This window comes from Castanea sativa, chromosome 4, assembly GCF_040712315.1.
Source record: "Castanea sativa cultivar Marrone di Chiusa Pesio chromosome 4, ASM4071231v1".
Taxonomy (NCBI): Eukaryota; Viridiplantae; Streptophyta; class Magnoliopsida; order Fagales; family Fagaceae; genus Castanea; species Castanea sativa.
The window spans coordinates 11243330-11268738 of record NC_134016.1 but is presented as its reverse complement, the minus strand read 5'-3'; the positions used below and the strand labels follow the sequence as shown (position 1 = coordinate 11268738).

Sequence of the window (25409 nt, the reverse complement as noted above, 5' to 3'; positions counted from 1 at the left end):
AGGGGGATATCCATTTTTTTTTAAAAAAATGATAAAAAGAAGAAAAAAAAAATCCCCTTGTGACGAATGATGCATAGCACGTTATCACATAGTTCAACGAAATTCGAGGAATGATCTTTAGAACTAAACATGGAGCTCTCGCTCTTTCTTCAACCTCTTCAAAACCCTCACACCCTTTCTCAATTCCTCTCCATTTTCTTCAATTCCCATACCTAATTTCTCCACTCCCACAAGACCTACTTCACTCATTGTACCACCACCACCAACAACAACAACCTCACAAATATTGATGATTTGTTAAAGGGTTTTAAAGAAAAATTGAACTCTAATCTTGTGCTTCAAATTCTGATGAACTATAGGCAGTTGGGTAGGATTAAGACCTTGGAATTCTTTGCTTGGGCTGGAATGCAAATGGGTTTTCAGTTTGATGACTGTGTTGTTGAGTACATGGCTGATTTCTTAGGTAGGGGGAAGCTATTTGATGATGTAAGTGTCCTTTGGTAACTGTGTTCTTACATAAAGGTCGAGTTTCGTGTCAAACATTTTCGATTTGTATTAGGTTTTTGGGTAGGCAAGGGAGAGTTAGAGAAGCCCTTTGCTTGTTTGAGGAAATGGAATCACAATTTGGGTGTAAACCCGATAATCTTGTGTACAATAATATGCTCTATGTGCTTTGCAAGAAGGAAAGGTCTGAGGAACTAATTGGTTTTGCACTAATGATTCTTAGGACAACCGAATTTCCGGATACGTATTCTTATAGTAATATTCTTGTTGGTTTATGTAAATTTGGTAGGTTTGAGACTGCACTTGATATATTTAGTGAAATAGGTAGGGCTGGTTTAGTTCCTACTCGGTCTGCAGTGAACTTTCTTATTGGGGAGTAGTGTTCATTGAGTGCAAAAGAAGGAGTTGTTGAGAAAGTTGTGAAAGATGCTCATAGACCCTTTACAATTTTAGTTACGAATGTGGGTGCTAACGGTGGTGCTGTACTGCCTGCAGTTGCAGTGTTTTGGGCAGTTCATGAGATGGGTTTATTACCTAGTACATTTGTTATAAAGCAGCTAATTTCAGAGCTTTGTTGATTGGGTAAAATGGAAGAAGCTGTTAAGTTGTTGAAACTTGTTGAGGGAAGGAAGCTGAGTTGTGTGGAAGAAGGTTACTCTATTGTCATACAGGCATTGTGTGAACACCAACTGGCAGAAGAAGCCAGCCACTTGTTTGGGAGGATGCTCTCCCAGGGCATGAAGCCAAAGTTGGTTATTTGCAATTCTGTTTTTTCAATGCTATGCAAATTAGGGAATTTAGATAATGCTAAAAGGGTTCTTGAGTTTATGAATGAGAAGATATGCCTTCCAGATAATTTTACCAATTCAGCATTGACCCTTGCTTATGGTGAAGCTAGGAATTGGGAAGATGTTTATGGCTTATTGATTGCGATGTCACTACAAAAAAAGAGTCTACTAACGAGGATAAAATGCCCTCGCAAAAATTCAAATATTGTCACAAAAGGTTATTAGCGAGGGCATATAGCCCTCAAAGGCTGTCATATTTGCTCTTGTTGTTAAAAGAGATTTTGCGACCATACCTTCGCAAAAGATAATTTACGAGGGCAATCTACCGTCGTTATTAAACAAATTTGCCCTCACAAATATATTACCAAACGATGAAAAAAGTCGACGACTTATTTTTAGCGAGGGAAAGCAGTCGTCGTTAACAACTATTTGTGAGGACCTTCATACCCTCGCAATTAATTATTTGCAAATTTCAAATTGATGACATACTTTTTAGAGATAAATATTGTCGTCGTTAAAATTTATTTGTGAGGGCTTTTAACCCCTTGCAATTAGTTAGAAATAATAGTAACGACGTTAAGCTGTCACTTAAAATGTTTTTGTAAGGGGTTAAGTGGTGTCGTTATTCTATAAACTGCGATAGACTTTGTCGCCACTATAAAGTTATTTATGACCAAATTCTTATTTCGTCACCGAAGACATATGGTGACAAAACCGATTTTTTTTTTTATTTACATTTACTTGCCATTACATTAGCCTATTACATTAACCTGTTCATTTCCAACCACATCCATAAACAAATCATTTATTCAATTCCAACCACGTCTATAAAATAAAATTTAACAAAAAAAAAAGCATCCATATAATTTGAAAAAGGAAATAAAGAACCATTATACTTTTAAACCATTGAACCAAGTTGTTGACAAAGTAATTACAATCATTTATATATAAATGATATCTTCCATACTTTACAAAAAATTATTTGAGTTCAAGTAGCGCCACAAAAACTGTCTTTTTGCCGCCAATCCTATATCTACACAAGTATAAAGAAAAATACATCAATACCATATCTACTGGAAGAAACAACTACTTATACAACTAATCACAAGATTGCCCAAAGTTCAATTAAATTTGATACATTGGTATTACTATCATAGATCTAGTTTAAAAATAAAGTTTGATACAAGTAACTGACTTAGTTAATGAAACTTCGCATAAGATAAAATCCTAGAAAATAATAATAAGCTAATAAGCTTATCAAGTCACTTACACAAGTGTCAACGCACTGTGAGAGTATAATTAAGGAAGAGCTACATTATGCATAAAGAACACATGACAAAGATAATAAATTGCATACCACCACAATGCAAGATGTTAGTGAATGTTTTTCCATCTTTTGCACCTACCCAGTGCTGTGTTGGTTTTATTGATATTCTAAAAACACAATGATAGTGTACTACTACCATGGCATAAACCAAAACTAAATCAAGCAGGCCCTCATATACACCTAAATGATCAACTAAACCAGTTTTGTGAGATTACCACAAACTCATCCACGCTATTCAATGTTAGCAGAGATATTTAAGGCCAAATGGCAAAAGAATCCACAAGGTTACCAAGTTTAACATGATATAGAACTTTAAGGAATTACTCCATTTGGTTATTTAACAACTTGACCACTAAACAGAACAAAATATGTTGTAAATCCTCAACAATATATTCAAGTGACAGTTTGCATTAATAAAGAAGGTGGTACCTGACCGAGTCAACAAGTTTTGATCGCGAAATCTTAAATCCTGCACTAGCCAGAGCATCAACCCTTAGTGATGCTTCTACCATTTTAAATGTTTGGCCCTGTCAAGAGAAGAAAACTAAGCTTAATTCTATGCTGGAGGAAAATTATTTGGAAACTGAAAAAAAAAAAAAAAAAAAAAAAAAGTTTTCAAGATAATGACTGGCAACTTAGTGCTTCATTACCAACCTGCAAGAAGAAAAGAAACTACAACCACAAGTAGTATGCAAGCCCAGTGGGTATAGCCCATTCTATATTAAAATCTTTTGAGGAATGTCACAATATAAAGGTAAAACATAACTTCTAATGCTAGAACTTTTTACTACCACAATGAGTAAACTTATGAGATGCACAAATGAACAAGTATCAAAGAAATAAATTGGAGCTGTTTGCAAGGTTGAGACAAATAAGTAAGCTAAATCTTAAATTTATTAATGGCAAAGTAGACATATTTAGTATAGGACATGATCCTAGATGCTTTAGACAGTCTCCAACGTGCCACTAACACCTCCTATTGTCCTCATTAGTGCCACATGAGCACTTCCTCTTATGCAAGTTATGGTTTCCCATAAGGAATATAGTTTTTAGTTCGCATCCAATAATAATCAAAACAACACTTTTTTACAACTTCTAGGATCACTGTGACTCTACAATGTTTGTTGCCCCTAAATCATTTCTCACCACCCTTTTTCCTCTGCAAATTTTGTAACAACAAAAAAATGAAGGCCAAATGTCTTTTTTTTCTAAATTTGTTCTCTATTTAGAGAGTATAAAATGCTCTAACTAGTAATTAATTGGTAAATTATTAAACTTATGGCTTCTAGCTGTTAGGGAATATGAAACCTAAGCTAGGATCTAAGGAATACGAATTGAAAAATAGTACAAACAAAACACTAGATATATGTGGTTCTCCCAAGAAAAGGACATGCCAACGAAATTTTTGTATTCTATTACTTGGTAGTCTAGAGTCTAGACCTATGTGTAAAATTATGATAATAAGTCTAAAATGTCTTTTGTATTCTTATATATTAGAAATACCCTAATAATTGTACATACCCCACCCTAATCTACATATATGTTATCCTTTAATTTATGATAAAACGGAGAAAGAATGCCTTCATTACACAAGTGGAAAAAACTGCATATGAATTATACTACTTTGCAAGAAAAACAACATAATAAAGAACAATATTGTTGTTCATGTGAAATTTTTTCAAATGTATTTGGTTACATAAGTTCTCCATTATTTTGATTCCCTACATACATTGGTGCCGTTACTACAAAAATAACAGAATCAATATATTTCCAATTGGTTTTATAAATTCCAGAACCAATATATCTAAAGTCAGGTGATAAGCATATCAATTCTCATTAATATGAGTCCTAAAGAGACAAAAATTAAAAAAAAAAAAAAAAAATAATATTCTTTTTCAAATTTCAAAGCTCAGCAAACATTTCCATCACGAGTCGATGGACATGTAACCATGGCCATGGCTCCTTTAATGCGTCCAAGCTATTTCACCCTCATAACTTGAGACTGATTATAAAATTAGTTTTTAAAAACCATAAAACCCACTATCACCCTCATCCAAATGAAAAATGATCTCAGCAAGGAATTATAACTAGACTTCTCTATACCCATGAATAAACGCAGCAACAATTATCTTAAAAAAAATGATAAAACCCATCATTTTCCTAGGCTCTATAGAAGAAGAATCGTACCTGAGAGAGACGTGACTGAGAGAGAGAGAGAGAGAAAGGCGTGACTGACAGAGAGAGAGAGGCGTGAGATTGGGGATTTAGGGTTAAAGGGAAAAAAAATTCTAGCGCCCAATTTTTCTTTTTTTTGAAAGCTGGCACCCAAAATATTGAGGGCCCGCCTTTATTTTATTTTTCCCAAATGAAAATTATTCTAATTTATATATATAACCGAAAGCTTTAAAACTCTAACAATTTTTCATGTAAGTACAATATTTAAATAAAATTATCCTTTGATTTAAATAAAATTATTATTTTTTAGTCCAAACTTAAAAATGAGTGAAATTAGATCTCTATAACAAATCCAACTTAAACTCAAACTCAAACTCATCATTATTATTTTTTTTAAACAAAATTATTTTTGCTTAATCCAAATTTAACTAGGAGTGAAACTCTATTTCTATAATAAGTCTAACTTAAACTCAAACTCAAACATTGATAATTTATCTCAAAATTTGCGAAGTTAATCATGAATACTATAAAAGCAAAGCAAACCACAATATTTTTTTTTAAAGCTAAGTAGATGTATGAGCTCTTCTTCTGTTATTTTCTTCTCCTCTACTTTGTTAATAAAAAATATATATTTTATGGTTTTTTATGTATTTTTTAAAAAATAATTTTCATACATGAACCACCAAACTCTCTTTAGCCGTTTTTTACAAGATAAAAAAACTTGCAATAATTGAAATTATTCTTTCGAATGTAACCTATTTTTCTTTTATATTTCTCTATTGTTTGGTCATATATATATATATATATATATATATATTGTTTTGTTTCAATAATTTCTAAGCAGTAAACCATTTGATTCTTTAATATTTTTTGCTCTTTCAGAAGTTTTAATTTTTTTTAGTTATTTTTCTGCAGTATATGAAACTGTCTGACAAATTTTTTGTAAGCCATTACACATTCAAGCAATGGCTTCTTCATCAAATTGTAACATAAATTAAAGTCATACAAGAGCAAATCATGCAATGGTATAGTTTTTAAATTTTTCATAAAATTATTTTAGTCTACCATACAAATAGGTAGGTTCCTATGCATAGCACGAGTTAGCAACTACTGAAATCTAAATCTTATATATTGGGTAGGAGTGACAAAATAAACCCATTTGTCAACTCAAGCCCACCCAATTCTCATGCCAATCGGATATAATTTACCATTTCATCTTTAAACTCATCTTTTTATGTGTTATTTTAAATTACAAAAACTTGAATTTAAACAATTGATTGATGACATGTCTATTAATCTTTGATCACCTTGCAATTTTGTAAGCATGAATAATATATGAAAATAATATAATCTAAAGATAGATTTATCAAAATTCGCATCGAATTAATAAATATAGGGTTGGGTTCAAGTTACACTTGACTCAACTTTAAAAAATATTACACCACCCAATAATTTATTATTGAATTCATATTTTGAAAATCTAACTGTTGGATTACATGTTCTATATGGTCTTAACATGCATACCAATTTTCATGCCAATCGGATGTAATTTACCATTTGATCTATAAACTCATTTTTTATGCATTATTTTGAACTACAAAAACTTAAATCTAAACAATTGATTAATGACATAATTATTAAGTTTTGATCACCTTGGAATTTTAAAATCATGAAAAATATATGAAGATAATGTAATCTAACGGTAGATTTGTCAAAATTCACATCGAATTAAGAAATATAAGGTTGAGTTTGAGTTAGACTTGATGTAACTCTAAAAAATGTTACACCACTCAGTAACTTATTATTGAATTCATATTTTGGAAATCCAACAATTGGATTACATGTTCTATATGTTCTTAAAATGCATGCCAATTTTCATGCCAATCGGATGTAATTTACCATTTGATCTTTAAACTCATCTTTTATGCGTTATTTTAAACTATAAAAACTTGAATCTAAACAATTGATTGATGACATAATTATTAATCTTTAATCACCTTGAAATTTAGTAAGCATGAAAATATATGAGGATAATTTAATCTAACGGTAGATTTATCAAAATTCATATTGAATTAAGAAATATAGGGTTGGGTTCAAGTTACACCTGATTTAACTCTAAAAAATATTACACCACCCAGTAACTTATTATTGAACTCATATTTCGAAAATCTAACCGTTGGATTACATGTTCTATATGTTCTTAACATGCATGCCAATTTTCATGCCAATCGGATGTAATTTACCATTTAAGCTTTAAACTCATCTTTTATGCGTTATTTTAAACTACAAAAACTTGAATTTAGACAATTAATTGATGACATGCCTATTAATCTTTGATCACCTTGAGATTTTGTAAGCATAAAAAATATATGAAGATAATGTAATCTAACGGTAAATTTTCCAAAATTCACATCGAATTAAGAAATATAATATTGGGCTTGAGTGACACCTGATGTAACTCTAAAAAATGTTATACCACCCAATAACTTATTATTGAATTCATATTTTGGAAATCCAACCATTGGATTACATGTTCTATATGTTCTTAAAATGCATACCAATTTTCATGCCAATCAGATGTAATTTACCATTTGAGTTTTAAACTCATCTTTTATGCGTTATTTTAAACTACAAAAACTTGAATTTAGACAATTAATTGATGACATGCCTATTAATCTTTGATCATCTTGAAATTTTGTAAGCATAAAAAATATATGAAGATAATGTAATCTAACGGTAGATTTGTTAAAATTCACATCGAATTAAGAAATATAGGGTTGGGTTCAAGTTACACCTAACATAACTCTAAAAATTGTTACACCACCCAATAACTAATTATTGAATTCATATTTTAAAAATCCAATCGTTGGATTACATGTTTTATATGATCTTAACATGTATGCCAATTTTCATGCCAATCGGATGTAATTTACCATTGATCTATAAACTCATATTTTATGCATTATTTTAAACTACTAAAACTTGAATTTAGACAATTGATTAATAACATGACTATTAATCTTTGATCACCTTGAAATTTTGTAAGCGTGAAAAATATATAAAGATAACGTAATCTAACAGTAAATTTGTTAAAATTCCCATCGAATTAAGAAATATAGGGTTGGATTCGAGTTACACCTGACATAACTCTAAAAAATATTACACCACCCAATAACTTATTATTGAATTCATATTTTGAAAATCCAACCCTTGGATTACATGTTCTATATGTTCTTAACATGCATCCCAATTTTCATGCCAATCGGATGTAATTTACCATTTGATCTATAAACTCATCTTTTATGCATTATTTTAAACTACAAAAACTTGAATTTAGACAATTAATTGATGACATAACTATTAATCTTTGATTACCTTGAAAATTTGTATGCATGAAAAATATATGAAGATAGTGTTATCTCACGGAAGATTTGTCAAAATTCACATCAAATTAAAAAATATAGGGTTGGGTTCAAGTTACATCTGACGTAATTCTAAAAAATATTACACCACCTAATAACTTTTTATTAAATTCATATTTTAAAAATTCAACCGTTTGATTACATGCTCTATATGTTCTTAACTTGCATGCCAATTTTTATGCCAATCGGATGTAATTTACCATTTGATCTATAAACTCATCTTTTATGCATTATTTTAAACTACAAAAACTTGAATTTAAACAATTGATTGATGACATGGCAATTAATATTTGATCGTCTTGAAATTTTATAAGCATGAAAAATATATGAAGATAATATAATCTAACGGTAGATTTGTCAAATTCATATCGAATTAAGAAATATAGAGTTGGGTTCAAGTTATACGTGATGTAACTCTAAAAAATGTTACATCACCTAATAACTTATTATTGAATTCATATTTTGAAAATCCAACTGTTGGATTACATGTTCTATATGTTCTTAATATGCATCCCAATTTTCATGCCAATCAGATTGAATTTACCATTTAATTTATAAATTCATCTTTTATGCATTATTTTAATGGGAAGAAATTTTTATTTACTTTTGAGAGAGAGAGAGAGAGAGAGTACAAAAGGTTGAAATTCTTGAATTTTAGGCTACCATTTTGAAGTTGAAAGTGCAATAATTTTTTTATGGGTACAATTGCTTAGAAAATAATGATAGACCTTTCTTATATAGGATATATATAAAAGAGTTTTTTTTTTTAGACCGTAAACAAAAGGTTCATCTAAAGAATATAAAGTTCTAGATGTTTATATGTTTTTTTTTTCTTTGAATTTTAGAATAACTTTTATCTCAAAAAAAAAATATTTTTTTTAATGATTTTTTGTGAAGATCAATCGTAACCCTCGCAAATAATTTACTATTAGTAAGGGCATATTTTTAACCCACACAAAAAATAAAATTTTTGCAACGGATTTTTATTGTCCCTCAGAAATAATTTAGTGGGAACATTTCCCTCAAAAAATTTTGACATTTTAATGATTATTTGTGAAGTCGATCTTAGCCCTCGAAAATAATTTAATATTAGTGACGGCTTTTTTTTAACCGTCACAAATAATACACTTTTTGGGAGAGTTTTTTAATTGTCCCTCGCAAATAATATGGAAGGAAAATTTTCCTCCAAAATATTAGTATTTGTGACAGCTATAAGACATAATTGCGACAGCTTTTTTTGTTGGTCACAAATATTTCATATTTTACCAAGTATTTGCGGGGGCTTTATTTTGCCATCACAAATAATATTTCTTGAGAGGGCTTTTTGGGTCCGTCGAAAATTCTTGGTCGCTAATAGGCATTTTTTTTGTAGTGTGTTAGGATTGGCTTATCTCCACATTTTCACACATATAGTTTAGTGGATAAACTTTCGAGGGATAATGCAAAGTTGGATTTGTTATTCAAATTGGAGCAGAAATTGGACTCTCAGATCTTGCAGAAGTTCTGAAAAGCAGGTGAACTAGGGGCTGCTTATGAGAGGCTAAAATCAATGCTTGAAATGGTTTACATCCACCAGTCTATTTTAAGGATGCTTTTGAACATGCATTTAAAAAGAGTGGAAAATTGAAGATGGCTTGTGAATTGCTAGAGAAGATTGAAAATGACTGCAAACCTGATGAGACAAATCAGAAGTTCTGAATAAACCATCAGCAAGAAGTGTATTGTTTCGATTCCCACGTTGTTGTATTGTTTCTATGACACATCTCATAACCAGAATATTTGAGTACCTGCGTGTTTGTTCATTGCTCCCATGTAGATATATCTGAATTTTCCAAATTTAGCCACCCTTAAAGAACGAAGGTAACCTATAGGCCATGTTATTATTACTACTCAAATCTATTAGTACCAGCACTGCTACTACTAGTTCATTTGTTCAAATCTGAGTTTTGAATACATAGTTCACTCAAAATGAAAAGGACTAAAACAATTGAACCAAAAAGCTTTGACTTCTTCCTTGTATTAGCTTGCACATTGATAACCCCATCTCTTTCTGAGCACTTATATTCTATTTTTGTTACTCCAATCTATCTTCTTTTACTATTCTCTTTGATACCACAGTAAGCTACAAATTGAAACAGGATTACTACGATCGAAGTAGAAACAGTACACAAGTTAAACAAGGCTACAATTGAAGTAGATCACTATATCTTTAGGCTGCATCTCCCAGATACCCTGCTTAAGGGCTAAGGACACTACCAAATTTAGAATCTACCTCTACTAGTATATAAATGAACAATGAAAATTGAAAGCACATAAAAACATTAAATGGTGAATGACCAGAATTGCAAAATGCTTTATATTTACTGACACATTAGTTTTCAACTTCTGAAACCGAAAAACAAAAAATCAATTACCAAAAAAAAAAAAAAATGATTTACAAATGCAAACAAAATGTTTGCTATGTCTCAATTGGCACAAATAGTAAAAGTGACAGGAGGTTGGCAACCCTTGATTGCCAAAGGATGGATCTGTTTGTAACATGTTCTCTCCACTGCAGCAGGGATGTCCTTTTCCTCTTTAGATGATGAAGAAGGAACAGGTATAAAACTCGGCAAAGCTGAAGGACAATGCTGTGATTGAGGCTTTACTCCAAGATACTTCTGATTTGAAACTTCAGCTGATTCTTGAATGAATACTTCGTTACACTCATCTGATTCTAGTAAAAAGAAATGACTCAATAGCTCAGTAGCCGTCAACCTCTCCGCAGAATGCCTCACAAAGCAGCAACTCAAGAAGTTTTGGGCTGCTTTTGAAATATGGTGTGGAATCGTCGGTGTTTCAGTAGCAATCCGAGACAAAAGTTCTGATTGAGATTAATCTAATTACATTAAATTTAGATATCTAATTTTATTCTTTAAATTTTAGATATTTAAAGTTGTATACACGTACATTGCTTTTATTTCTTTTAAATAATATGTACAATTCAACTTTTTTTCTTCTATATTCTTCAAAGTATAAATTTGGGTTAGCAGTAGAAACCTAGACCTAGAGTTTGAAATTGAAATGTCTAAGAGACGGAGAAGAAAGAAGATAGTAGAGGTATAGTACAAGGATATTAGTTAGTTTTTTTTAATTATTTCGATTAAAATATTAAAATACAAGGCCCACAACTGAATATTTATGAAATGAAAAAGAAAAACAAGCTGGGATAAATGTTTTCCATGAATAGTTGCGACATGCTTAAATCTGGACTTGTATAAGTTTCTTTTTTAAACCAAAATGATGTAGCATTGTTTAAGGGTGGAATAAATCTTTTAAAGCATTCCCAAATTCTAAAAATTTTAGCTTTTAACACTTTAAATTCTTACTTTATCAATTATATCACCCCCACTTTAAGATACATCAAATATTAAAACTTCTATATTTTTTACCGCTTCATTTAAATAATATAAATTACTCATTAAAATAATATAAAAAAAACTACAATAAAACAATAGCAACCACCTCCTCCACCACCCCAACCACCACTCCACTTGCCATAACTACCATTGTAGCAACCACAACCCAGCACAGCCACGACCACCACAAGCCACAAGCACTGCCGTGGCAACCACAACCCACTGCAGGAAGAAAAGAAAAAAAAAAAAAAAACCAAAGCATAACCACAATCAAATTTGTAGATACCATATAACTACAAATTTTGTTTTTGTAATCTTTTAGCCCACCAAATGGATGTGCAAGCATCAACAAAGACTTTGCACATATTACGATCATGTCTTTAAAATATGATTTCAATTAATTTAAAAATATTAACTTTTTTTCAAATATATTTATATATTTGTTAGACTAGCTGAAAATTATGTCTTGGTTTTTTTTTTTTTAAAATACACATTTTATAAATATAAAAAAAAATTAATATTTTGAATTGATGATAAAAAACAATTATCAAAAGCCAATCTTATAAGTTGAAACTTAAACTATCTTTCAAAAAATAAAAATAAAAAACTGAAACAAATAATTTGGATTTTCTTTTTGAATGAAAATATTTAAACAAGACCTATTCTTCAAAAAAAAAATTTATTATAAAATAAACTAAAAATGAAACAACGCACATTGAGAGTTGAGACTTTCTTTGAGAGGCAAGTTTTTATAACATGTTTAACTTTATTATTTAAACTTTCTAAACAGATGTAATGGAAGGTATTTTGAGTATTAAAAAAAAAGTAGGAATCCAAACAGGAAGAACCCTTAATAGTAGTATAGATAATAATCAGGAAACAAAGAAAAATGGTGGTCAAAGCAAAGATAATGATAAAGTGAGGGAAGGGATGAAGTGGGGGAAGATTAGAGGGAAAGACAAAGAAAGTAAACAAAGAAAAGAAACTAAATCCCCTACCACAACCGAAAGAATAAGATTGGAGAGGTTTGTATCTTGCAGAGAAAAAAAAAAAAAAAACACAAGTTTGTGGCCTCCACTTTCTAAGACCCCTGAGAAACAAAGAGAGACAATTTTATGTTATATTAACATAAAAGAATGCATGTGCTTATATAAAACACACACACACACACACATTTTTTACATAAATTATAATGCTATGTTTATCAATTTTCTTTACAAAGACTTTGCTTATAACATATGTTTATAAAATTGTTTTATTTTATGTTTATAATAACATATAAATTATATAAACATAAAAGAATACATAAAATAAAGGGATAAACCTATTTGGATCCCATTTTATTATTATAGTGCAAAAAATTTGATGATAAAAAATTATAAAAAGTTTGTACTCTCCAAATTTGAGGATGGCCTAGGATGCCCTCCATCCTCAAATCTTCAGAGTATCAGCTGATTGCTATCAAACCCCATCATCCTGAAATTTGTAGAGTACAAGCTGATCTCTATCAAAGTACTTGTTCCTTACCCTTCATCCTTAAACCTAGATTGTATATGCTGACCACCATCAAATCTTTAATTTGTATTCGACCTTAAGCAACTTCATAGGAATACAAGTTTTTTTTTTTTTTTCTATGTTCTAATTTAAGTTTTAATCACCCCTTCCTTTTTCTCTCACTCCCTCTTTTTTCCTCCTTTATAGTGGCAAACGGATTTCAAATAAGGTCATCGAAGCAACTGGCATATTTGCCTAGCCAGAAAATCAAAATTTGGGGACTCCATCTGTACTCCATCGGTAAGGAGTTCACAACCTTCTTCTTCAACATGTCCTCTTCCTTCACCCTTTCCTGCTGTTATTTTCAGTGTAAATGATTGTCTTCTCCTTCCCAAAATCAAATTTTATATCAAAACCTCTTTATTTTTCTCATGGGTACGACTTGAGTTGGTTCCCCTTCGTAAAATTTTTATATATAAATCTAAATTCATAGAAAACCCTCTATATATATATATGTATATATATATATATATATCAGGTTTTATATTGTATATCTATATTACTTATAAATTTAAAATGCACTATTATAGGAATTATATTATGTTATATTAACATAAAAAGAATACATGTGATTATAACATACATACATAATATACTTTCTCAAGGGTATATGTTGACATAAAATAAATTATAATGATATGACATTGTAATTAGAATAATAAAACACATTTTAATACAAATTAGAATGCTATGCTTATAAATTTTCTTATAAAACACTTTGATTATAACATATGTTTATAAAATTATTTTTAGTTTATGTTTATAATAACGTATAAATTATATAAACAAAAATGAACACATAAAATAAAGAAACAAAACTATTTGGATCCTATCTTACTATTTCAGTGCAAAACATTTGACGATAAAAATTGTCAAACTATGAAGAGTATATGTACAAAAAATGTGTCCATTAGTTAAAATTGAATGATCTTTTAAAAACTCAAATTGTATAATTTTATTATCAAAGAAGTATTATATTGTTTTGGTAAATGAAAAGGCTAAAATGACTAACTTGCATAGAAGTTCAACATGATGTTGCTAAGGCTAGTTACTATGGAGAACCATAACATAGAATGTCTACTTTACAGTTTGAACCAAAAAAAAAAATTATGGGTAGCGGCATTGTCGTGCAAATGTGTAAACGTAAAATATCACTTAAAAGGAACTCCACATCAGCATCAGCACCAGCACCAGCACCTCGTTGGTGTTTCTAAGACCAAGAAAAAGACAAATATACCCCTCCCTGGAAAATTTGAAACCCCCGCCTTTTAACACCCTTTTCAGCAAAATGAAAATCAAAACTCTCTATCTCTCTCTCTAAAACTAACCAAAGTCGGTCCCAGAATAAAAAGTCTGATAAAAATGTAGGTAATTCTAAAATTTTTGTATTTATTTTTTACGTTAGTAAATTAATTAATTATAAAATCATGATTTCCTCTTTCTTTTCTTTTTTTTTAAATTAAAGCTAGACTATATCTTAATAGTAAGGGAAAATAAATATAAAAACAAGCTTTATAAATTTAAATTGAAAAAATAATTGAAAAAATATAGGTAATTTTACAATTTTTATATTTATTTTTACATTAATTAATTATAGAATTAAGCCCCTCATCTTTTTTTTTTTTTTGGTTCCTTTTAAAAAAATAAAAGTAATTTTGAAAGCTATTAGTTAATAATTGACAGAATCAAGATTTCAATTTAGAGGAGCAAGATTTAAAGACTATTTTTAAAAAGATAAAAACAAAAACAATTGTATACCAATTCTTTTAGAACTTGACTTAGACTCATTATTATACTCATGATTTTCCATAATTTTAATTACGTACAAATATATATTTCACATTGAAACAAAAATAACCAATTCATAATTACTAACAATTATAGTAAGAGATTAATCTTTTTTGTATATAAGAAGTAAGAGATTAATCTAATTACATTAAATTTAGATATCTAATTTTAATCTTTAAATTTTAGATATTTAAAGTTGTATACACGTATATTGCTTTTCTTTCTTTTAAATAATATGTACAATTCAACTTTTTTTTCTTCTATATTCTTCAAAGTATTAAATTTGGGTTAGTAGTAGAAACCTAGACCTAGAGTTTGAAATTGAAATGTCTAAGAGACGGAGAAGACAGAAGATAGTAGAGGTATAGTACAAGGATATTAGTTAGTTTTTTTTTAATTATTTCGATTAAAATATTAAAATACAAGGCCCACCACTGAATATTTATGAAATGAAAAAGAAAAAAAAGCTGGGATAATGTTTTCCATGAATAGTTGCGACATGCTTAAATCTGGACTTGTAGAAGTTTCTTTTTTAAACCAAAATGATGTAGCATTGTTTAAGGGTGGAATAAATCTTTTAAAGCATTCCCAAATTCTAAAAATTTTAGCTTTTAACACTTTAAATATTTACTTTATCAATTATATCACCCCCACTTTAAGATACATCAAATATCAAAACTTCTATATTTTTTACCGCTTCATTTAAATAATATAAATTACTCATTAAAAAAAAAAAAACTACAATAAAACTATAGCAACCACCTCCTCCACCACCCCAACCACCACTTCACTTGCCATAACTACCATTGTAGCAACCACAATCCAACACAGCCACAGGCACTACCGTGGCAACCACAACCCACTGCAAGAAGAAAAGAAAAAGAAAAAAACCAAAGCATAACCACAACCAAATTTGTAGATACCATATAACTACAAATTTTGTTTTTGTAATCTTTTAGCCTACCAAATGGATGTGCAAGCATCAACAAAGACTTTGCATATATTATGATCATGTCTTTAAAATATGATTTCAATTAATTTAAAAATAATAACTTTTTTTCAAATATATATATATATATATATGTTAGACTAGCTGAAAATTATGTCTTGGTTTTTTTTAAAAAAAAAAAATACACATTTTATAAATATAAAAAAAATTAATATTTTGAATTGATGATAAAAAGCAATTATCAAAATCCAATCTTATAGGTTGAAACTTAAACTATCCCTCAAAAAATAAAAATAAAAAACTGAAACAAATAATTTGGATTTTCTTTTCGAATGAAAATATTTAAACAAAACATTTTCTTCAAAAAAAACATTAATTATAAAATAAACTAAAAATGAAACAACGCACATTGAGAGTTGAGACTTTCTTTGAGAGGAAAGTTTTTATAACATGTTTAACTTTATTATATAAACTTTCTAAACAAATGTAATTGAAGGTATTTTGGTTATTAAAAAAAAGTAAGAATCCAAACAGGAGAAACCCTTAATAGTAGTATAGATAATAATCAAGAAACAAAGAAAAATGGTGGTCAAGGCAAAGATAATGATAAAGTGAGGGAAGAGATGAAGTGGGTGAAGATTAGAGGGAAAGAAAAAGAAAGTAAACAAAGAAAAGAAACTAAATCCCCTACCACAACCGAAAGAATAAGATTAGAGAGGTTTGTATCTTGCGGAGAAAAAGGAAAAGAAAAAAAAAAAACACAAGTTTGTGGCCTCCACTTTCTAAGTACCCTAAGAAACAAAGAGAGACAATTTTATGTTATATTAACATAAAAGAATGCATGTGCTTATATAAATCACACACACACACACACACACATTTTTTACATAAATTATAATGCTATGTTTATCAATTTTCTTAACAAAGACTTTGCTTATAACATATGTTTATAAAATTCTTTTATTTTATGTTTATAATAACATATAAATTATACAAACATAAAAGAATACATAAAATAAAGGGATAAACCTATTTGGATCCCATTTTATTATTATAGTGCAAAAACTTTGATAATAAAAAATTATGAAAAGTTTGTACTCTCCAAATTTGGGGATGGCCTAGGATGCCCTCCATCCTCAAATCTTCAGAGTATAAGCTGATTGTTATCAAACCCCATCATCCTGAAATTTGGAGAGTACAAGCTGATCTCTATCAAAGTACTTGTTCCTTACCCTTCATCCTTAAACCTAGATTGTACATGCTAACCACCATCAAATCTTTAATTTGTATTCGACCTTAAGCAACTTCATAAGAATACAAGTTTTTTTTTTTTTTTCTATGTTCTAATTTAAATCTAATCACCCCTTCCTTTTTCTCTCGCTCCCTCTTTTTTCCTTCTCTATAGTGGCAAACGGATTTCAAATAAGGTCATGGAAGCTACAAGTATGCCTATTCTTCATCAGAAAGGAATTTGTAGCCTTCTACTTCTTTAACAACCTCTCCTTTACATCCTTCCCTACTGTTATTTTTAGTGTAAATGATTGTCTTCTCCTTCCCAAAATCAAATTTTATATCAAAACCTCTTTATTTTTCTCATGGGTACAACTTGAGCTGGTTCCCCATCGTAAGATTTTTATATATAAATCTAAATTCATAGAAAGCCCTCTATATATATATATATATATATATATATATATATATATATATATATATATATATAAGGTTTTATATTGTACATCTATATTACTTATAAATTTAAAATGTAATATTATAGGAATTATATTATGTTATATTAACATAAAAATAATACATGTGATTATAACATACATACATAATATACTTTCTCAAGGGTATATGTTGACATAAAATAAATTATAATGATATGACATTGTAATTAGAATAATAAAACACATTCTAACACAAATTAGAATGCTATGTTTATAAATTTTCTTATAAAACACTTTGCCTATAACATATGTTTATAAAATTATTTTTAGTTTATGTTTATAATAACATATAAATTATATAAACAAAAATGAACACATAAAATAAAGAAACAAAACTATTTGGATCCTATCTTACTATTTCAGTGCAAAACATTTGACAATAAAAATTGTCAAACTATGAAGAGTATATGTACAAAAAATGTGTCCATTAGTTAAAATTGAATGATCTTTTAAAAACTCAAATTGTATAATTTTATAATCAAATAAGTATTATTTTGTTTTGATAAATGAAAAGGCTAAAATGACTAACTTGCATAGAAGTTCAACATGATGTTGCTAAGGCTAGTTATTATGGAGAACCATAACATAGAATGTCTACTTTACCGTTTGAACCAAAAAAAAAAAAAAAATTATGGGTAGCAGCATTGTCATGCAAATGTGTAAACGTAAAATATCACTTAAAAGGACCTTCTAAAGAAGGTTACAATATATATATATATATATATATATATATATATATATATATATATATATATGTTAGGATTAGTGCCCTTAAATCCTATTGTATGATGCTATGTATGATATTATGTATGACATTATGTATGACTTAATATTGTGATTGATAAAGTTATTTTATTATTATCTAAAATAATGGTAACATGAATATGGGACATTATCATATAGTCCATGAGATGCATTGTATGTGATTTATGTGAAAAGTCACAGAAGATGTAAATCACAAGTTCTTTGTAAACTTAGAATTTATAGTTCGTAGTCGGTGATGAAATTGGGCATTTCATTTGCGAAGACTATAACGTGTCAACTAAGATGATTTATCTTGATCATGGAAGTGGAAACTTCTAGTTGATATGTTGATATATTTTAAGAGTTAAAATATATTGAACAGGACCGCTGTGAGATATATTATTTTCCTAACGACTGTCAAATGAATAATAAATCTCACGACTTCTATTTGCATGAACTCTCAATCTTGAGAGAATAATGGACCTGATCATGAAGTGTAGGTTGCTTTGATATATCAAGAGTGAGATCTAAAGTTACAGTCAAAACCTCAGTATGTTGGGCAGCCACATTTAGTGTTGATGGAACATATATTCTCAAGATGGAATTCATAGTCTCTTGATGGAGATATAAAATATTCCCTTGAGATAAGTTTAATGGGTTCAGTTATTCAAAGAGTTAGGCCTAACCACTTTAGTAAGAAATTGCTAAAGTATATATTTATGAAATTGGATTTCATAAATATATAATGAATAACTTTAAAGAATTAAACCGGGTACTCAAGGATAAGATGTAGTAATTTACAAAGTGGCAGTCTACATTTATGATTTTGTGTTACTACGAATATTTTATGAAGGGGTTACGTGTATAATAAAGTCTTGGGATATAATTTATTAATAAGGCCTAGAGTGCAATTATATTTATATAGTGGTATTAAATATAATTAATGGTAACTTTGGACTTGTCAAGAGTTGACGGAAAAGCCCAAGGCCCATTTGAGCTAGTGTCTTATTGATCCCTTTTGGTCCCACTCCAAGCCACACACTAAAACCCAATTGGAAAGGCCCAATAGGTCAGCCCAATTAGATAATCAGTTAGTTATAAAGGGAGAAACATACAGAATTTTTAAATAGAAGAGATAAGAAAAGAAGAGAAACGGTGTGTGAGAGAGTGTGAGACACACTTTCATTCTCCCTTTGAAGAACTGATTGAGAGACCACACATCTTGAGCGTAAAGTGGAATTGGAGTGAAGATTAAAAGTGTTCCCAAGTGCTTCTAATCTTTATTTTGAATTTCTCCACACCAAGGTATGCTATCTTGTTCTTAAATTCTGAAATTTACATTGTGCACGTTATCAATCATGAATGAAATAGATCCTTGTTCGTTGCTTCCGCTATGTGTTTTGTATGAGATACAAAACCAGAATTTTTCCTTCAATATATATATATATATAAGTGCACAATTGCACCTGTACCCAAAGACAAACGTGGACTCAGGCCTAATGAGCCTTAAACAGTTAAATTTGTAGAGTGTAGATTTGAAATCTAGTTTAGGGATGTTGGAAATTCAACAAACAGGCTAAAGTGCTACAATTTTTGCAAATAATAAACAAAAGTGACAAAGGAAACTCCTCGAACGTAAGCCAAGGATGATCTACGTATTATTTCTCTTTTTTCTCCAAAGGTTACAGATCTCGTTCCTCCTTCGCTAAAAAACCCCTCTCCCCTCTTGTCTTTACTCTCTTCTCTTCTTTAAATACTTCTCATTTCCCTTTTGTCCACGTGTCACCTAAAACCTTCCCTTTTTCTTCCACCATCTTCGTAAAGTCCTTAAATAATAACAGCAAGGTGCTCTTCTACTATTTAGAGGTCACTTCCCCATTAATACGGTCAAGGAAGTAGATGCAGGATCTTTAATGTGGAAGTAGCAGCCTTTTTTTGAGATATTTCTCTCACATTGTTGCGTCTAGAGGGTACTTGAATCCCCCTCTTAACCAACGGTTTTTCTAGAACTCTGTCTTGATCTTTTTGACTAATTCCAAGGTCATCACGGGTCTGTCCAAGGAGAAATTCGTCCTCGAACAAATCCTCAGACTCTCGACCTACGGGCCGACCTTCAGCCCTAAAGGCTTTTAGTAAAAAACGAACTAGTGCCCATCAATAAAGCCCAAGGCCCAAATACTTACTTAGGCCCTTTTAGTCCCCACAATATATATAAATATATTATATATATGTATGTATGTATAAACATCGACTTCATGCCCAAAACGTTCTCTATGCCTAAAAATTCCAAAGTTTATTCTCAAATTGATGTTATCTTTATATTGTTCTCCTTCTAACTTTATTAAATAGTAATTCTAAGAGTTAAGAGCTTTGTAACTTAATTGGCACATCTTTATGTACAAAATGTTTGGGGATTAAGGAGAGAAAATGTTTAAGAAAAATATATTATAATAGAAAATGGAGTTTTGAATGTCATTGCAACAGGTTACATTATAGGAGGTTCATGTAGTGCTTTTCAAGGACCCCTATAGGAAATTCTAGATGGTGCCTCCTAAGATTGGTACATGAACCACAAAAATGAAAATGAAGTAAATATACACACACGTACTTAATACTTTAGTTCCTGATTGTTAATTTCAGAAGTTAATAAAAAATTATTAAAAAAAAAACATTTCTACAAAGTACAAACTTCATTTTCAAATCGAAAAGTTTTAATCTTTTGTAAAGTGGCATAAAAAATTGACTTAAAAAAAATTAATGTTAGGGGATATTTAAATTGCGACAATTGGAAAATTTTGGCCCTTAAAAGACAAATTTAAGGGGCATTTGAAAAATATTGAATTCCTTGAGCACGCACCACGACAAAAAATATGTAAAAAGCTTTTGAAAACTAAAATGACATTAAAAAAAAAGTCATGCTAATGAGTGCCCTTAGAGCATTAGTTAACAATCTATTTTAAGAAAGTTTTAACACTATTTTTATAGGAAATGAAAAAAGCTGGCAAAACATTTATTACTTTTTTTTTCTTTCATTTCCCTTAAAAAAAAAAAGAAGAAATAGAAATATAGAGATGCACAAAGACATTCTCGTAATACACAAAATTCAACTATGTTTTATTCACAGTGGAAGTACATTATATTGATTGTTGTAGTGTTTATGTCGTAGTGAATTATATATGTTTTATTCTCAACAAAAAAATATATCGCAGTGAATTATTACAAAATTTGCCATGATATACAACTATCAAAGTTTTTATAATGGTCTAAATATATCAAAAGTCAAATTATAGTTTATCTCTTTATTTTTTATTTTATTTTATTTTTTTGTCATTACTAAGCCTTAGAAGTGTTGTCTCTAGGCGGATGATTGTAATTACCATTGATCCAAGGAAGGTCCAAACTTAGTTTTGTTTCTCTTTCCTCTCTATCGGTGTTAAGGGTAAAAAAATCCTACTCTATTTCAAATCATTTCCACCACTACGCACCATTGGCATGATAGTCACTCCACAAGTATAAGTGTTTGTGGAGTGTGGGGAATAAGGGAAAGGATTCAAGCATTTAGGAAAAAGTTTTATACACATACATACTTAGATTAAGCTATAATAAAACTTTTATCTTGTATAAAAGAAAAAAAAAATCATTCCCCTTTAATTATGATCTATGAATGAATTGTTTAAGTGCTTCAATACAATAGTTCATGTCCTCCAATCATCCTAGCATATTGTATATCAGTCCACTGTATTACCTAGGGGTGGCAATTCATGTTCATGGGTCGGGTTCATGTTGTATCGAGTCATGTGTATTCGGCTATATGGGTTGATTCAAACCCGACCTATTCAGTAAACGTGTTAGAAATCCTCAACCCAAATCAACACATTTAATTCGTTTAATTAACAAGTCATATAAAGGTCAATACAAATTACCCATTTAATAATCTATTTGATTAATAGGTCATACCAAACCTAAATAATTTTTATTAATTCCCATATCTAAAATTAAAATACAATTACAACTATAAATATAGTAATAAACATATAAAAACAACCATTAATTAAGCAATAATATCAAAATAACTAATAATTTTATAAATTAAACGAGTCAAACAAGTCAAACGAGTTTACATGCTGAACACGAACACGACTCGTTTTTTAAACCGGTTAGCCGTATCAACCCAAATATGACCTGAACCCATTTAGTTTCAACCCATGACCTATTTATAAACAGGTTAGTAGTGTCACGTTTGCGGGGAGTATCAGATTTTGCCACCCGTAGTATCACCTTGGTATCCTATGTATTAGTGTCCAATAAAGCTCTTTTTTCTAGTTTTTTTTCTATGTGGCACAAAAGTAGCTTTCCACAAGAATAAAAAATATCAACCAACAATTAATGCCCAACATTCAAACATCTTTATCTATATTGAAGACATTTATTTTTCTTTCTTCTTCCTTTTATTTCTCTCTATTAGGACTTTACATTTCATACAATAATTTTTTTTATTCTGCCTTGATATAAAACTTTCAAACTTTCAAAGTTTTTACATGGCATGAGCTGCATACACAACAACATCAAAGTAATTACTTTGAACCCACTTAAAAAAAATTAAAACCCTACCGATCTTCAAAAACCAAAAATAATTATAGTAGTCTATATCTATATATATCTAAAAACTGAAGCGTAACATTTATTGTTACTACGCTCCTATTAAGCCACCTCATCCGCCATGTCATCACCACATCATTATTTTTTTGTATTTATTTTTTACCTTTAATTTTTTTTGACAATAATAAATATATAAATACATTGACTTTTCATCATAAGCGGTTTTAACTTTACATATGCATCTAAATTAATTTTAATGTTATAATTAAGTATTGCCTATACATATTCCTCTTAGATGGTTTTAATTTTGCATATAATTTTGCCCATCTATCTTCCTTTATATTGACTCTTCTTATTCTTATCATCTTACTATAAATTTGTCACTCTCTCCTATTTTATACATATTTTTTTCCCAAACAAAAAGGTTATTTCTCTCTCTCTCTCTCTCAAATTTTTTTTTTCATTTTTAGTTTGATTTTTTATGAGGTTTGTACTCTCATTGTCTTATTATTGACTAATTCATATGTTTTCCTTGATGCAAGTATTTTTCTAATCATTTTTACAACACTAAATACTTTTAATGTTGTTGACCTACTTTGGGGAACAATCATATTATAATATGTCAATAATTTGTATTGTTGTCAGGTTTTAGTTTATTTGGAAAACAGTAGAATAATCTGGACAATATGATAAAGAACAGTTAGTGCAATTGAAGAAGATGGTCATTGTACGGTTCCTTTCACTGTTTGTAAATATTTTGTTTAACAAATTAGCACCAAGTTATGTATTTATTAGATGAAGTTTGTAGATACTTGAGTAATTGTTTTAAGTATTTACAAATATTTTGTATTGCTTTTCTTTCTTATCTCATTAGTGTGTTTTTTGAGATTTTTAAGTTCTTTATTTATCTATTCATTTTTCACATGTTGGATGGGATGTTAGGTTAGATTATGACAATATAAATACAATACTTCTTTTTTCAAAAAAAGTTTATCTACTTTTTTCCCCTTTGTACTGTTAGGTTTGTGTGTGTGTGTGTGTGTGTGTGTGTGTGTTAAGAAAAAAGAGTTATAATTAATTTGTATAAAGCTTTAACCAACAATTTTGCTTAGAATAGTAACATATTTCTATTGCGTAACTTCAAAACTTTATTAAAATTTTGAATTTGATTATGCATTGAATAATATATTTATTTATAAGATATAGCTACAGTAAGCTGTCAAAAATAACAGCTTACTGTAGCTAAGGTGTTATTTCTTTTAGCTATAGCACTTTTGTTGTGACCCACTTTTTAGTGTTTTAGTTGCAAATATAGCATTTTAGCACTTATATCAGTGAATGCTCTTAATGAGTCAGTGATGTGTAATCCTTTTTTCTTTTTCTTTTTCCTTTTTTTCCAGTAACAGAGCTTCTTTAGGAGAAATTACAATATCATCGCTGTGAACCACAGAAAAATTATTAAGTACTTTCGGAGTACCATAAATACACATTCACTCCTCTTACATAAATGGTGGGTCCTACCATAAATTTAATTAGTGAGATCTACCATTCATGTAAGAGGAGAGAATACACATTTATGGTACTCCAAAAGTACACAATAATTTTCCGTTAACCGCATCATTTTTCCAATTCCAACTGATGAGTAAGTAGTTAGTTTTTGTTTAATAAATTTAAATTTTACTGACTCAGCTAAGTCAATTTGAAACAGCTGGGAGTCTCCATATCACTATTTGGAGAATATAGAGTAGAGGGGAGCTATGTGGCTTGCTGGTGACGTAGATGGAGTTTAATAGTAGCTGATTTTTGGGGGTGGGGGGGCTTTTAAAAAGAGAGCTGCTTAGCTGCAATTTCTCCATAGAATATAAGATATCTTTATTTTCAAGCGTCCCAATTTTTAACAGTGTATCTTTGATAGTCAGAGGCATTTACGTAGAAATCCACTAATACTTTCCTGGTGCCATTCCAACAACACAACTCCATAATATCAAAGAAGCCATCCATTTATGTATTTTTATCAATTATTTTCCTCCATGATAGTTGAAGAACCATTGGGGGAATCTTATATTTAGGTAAGGTCCCCTGATTGAGCAACATACTGAGAAAAAATAAATAAATCATGATTTCCTAAAGCTAAAGGGATCGATGATGATCCTACACTCGTATGCACTAACCATGCTGAAAACTCTAATTTTTTAAAATAAATCTATTTTAAATTAGTACTCACTCTGATGAATTAGATTATAACGAATTTTTGGCCTATTTTATTAAGCTACACTGTTCTTTTTCATCTCTTTCTTTTTTATTTTAAAGATGAATGAAAGAGAAAAAAGAAATTTCGAATAGTAATAGCATTAGGACCAGTTTTCTTTTTGGTTGTACATGTATAATGCAGTCTAACATTATAAACAACATTAAGCACTGAGCAGCAAAGCGA

The 25409-nt window shown here is 29.6% G+C and overlaps 1 long non-coding RNA gene and 1 pseudogene across 1 annotated transcript; one reads left to right on the top strand and one right to left on the bottom strand.

Moving 5' to 3' along the window:
- Nucleotides 1-110: 110 nt before the first annotated feature.
- On the top strand, nt 111-9914 carry LOC142632443 (small ribosomal subunit protein mL104 (rPPR9)-like; annotated as a pseudogene).
- On the bottom strand, nt 2173-4940 carry LOC142632010 (uncharacterized). The gene is made up of 3 exons (XR_012843712.1): nt 4807-4940; nt 3049-3146; nt 2173-2325 (listed from the first exon to the last, which is right to left on the bottom strand). It is a non-coding gene; the product is annotated as an uncharacterized LOC142632010 (long non-coding RNA).
- Nucleotides 9915-25409: the final 15495 nt, after the last annotated feature.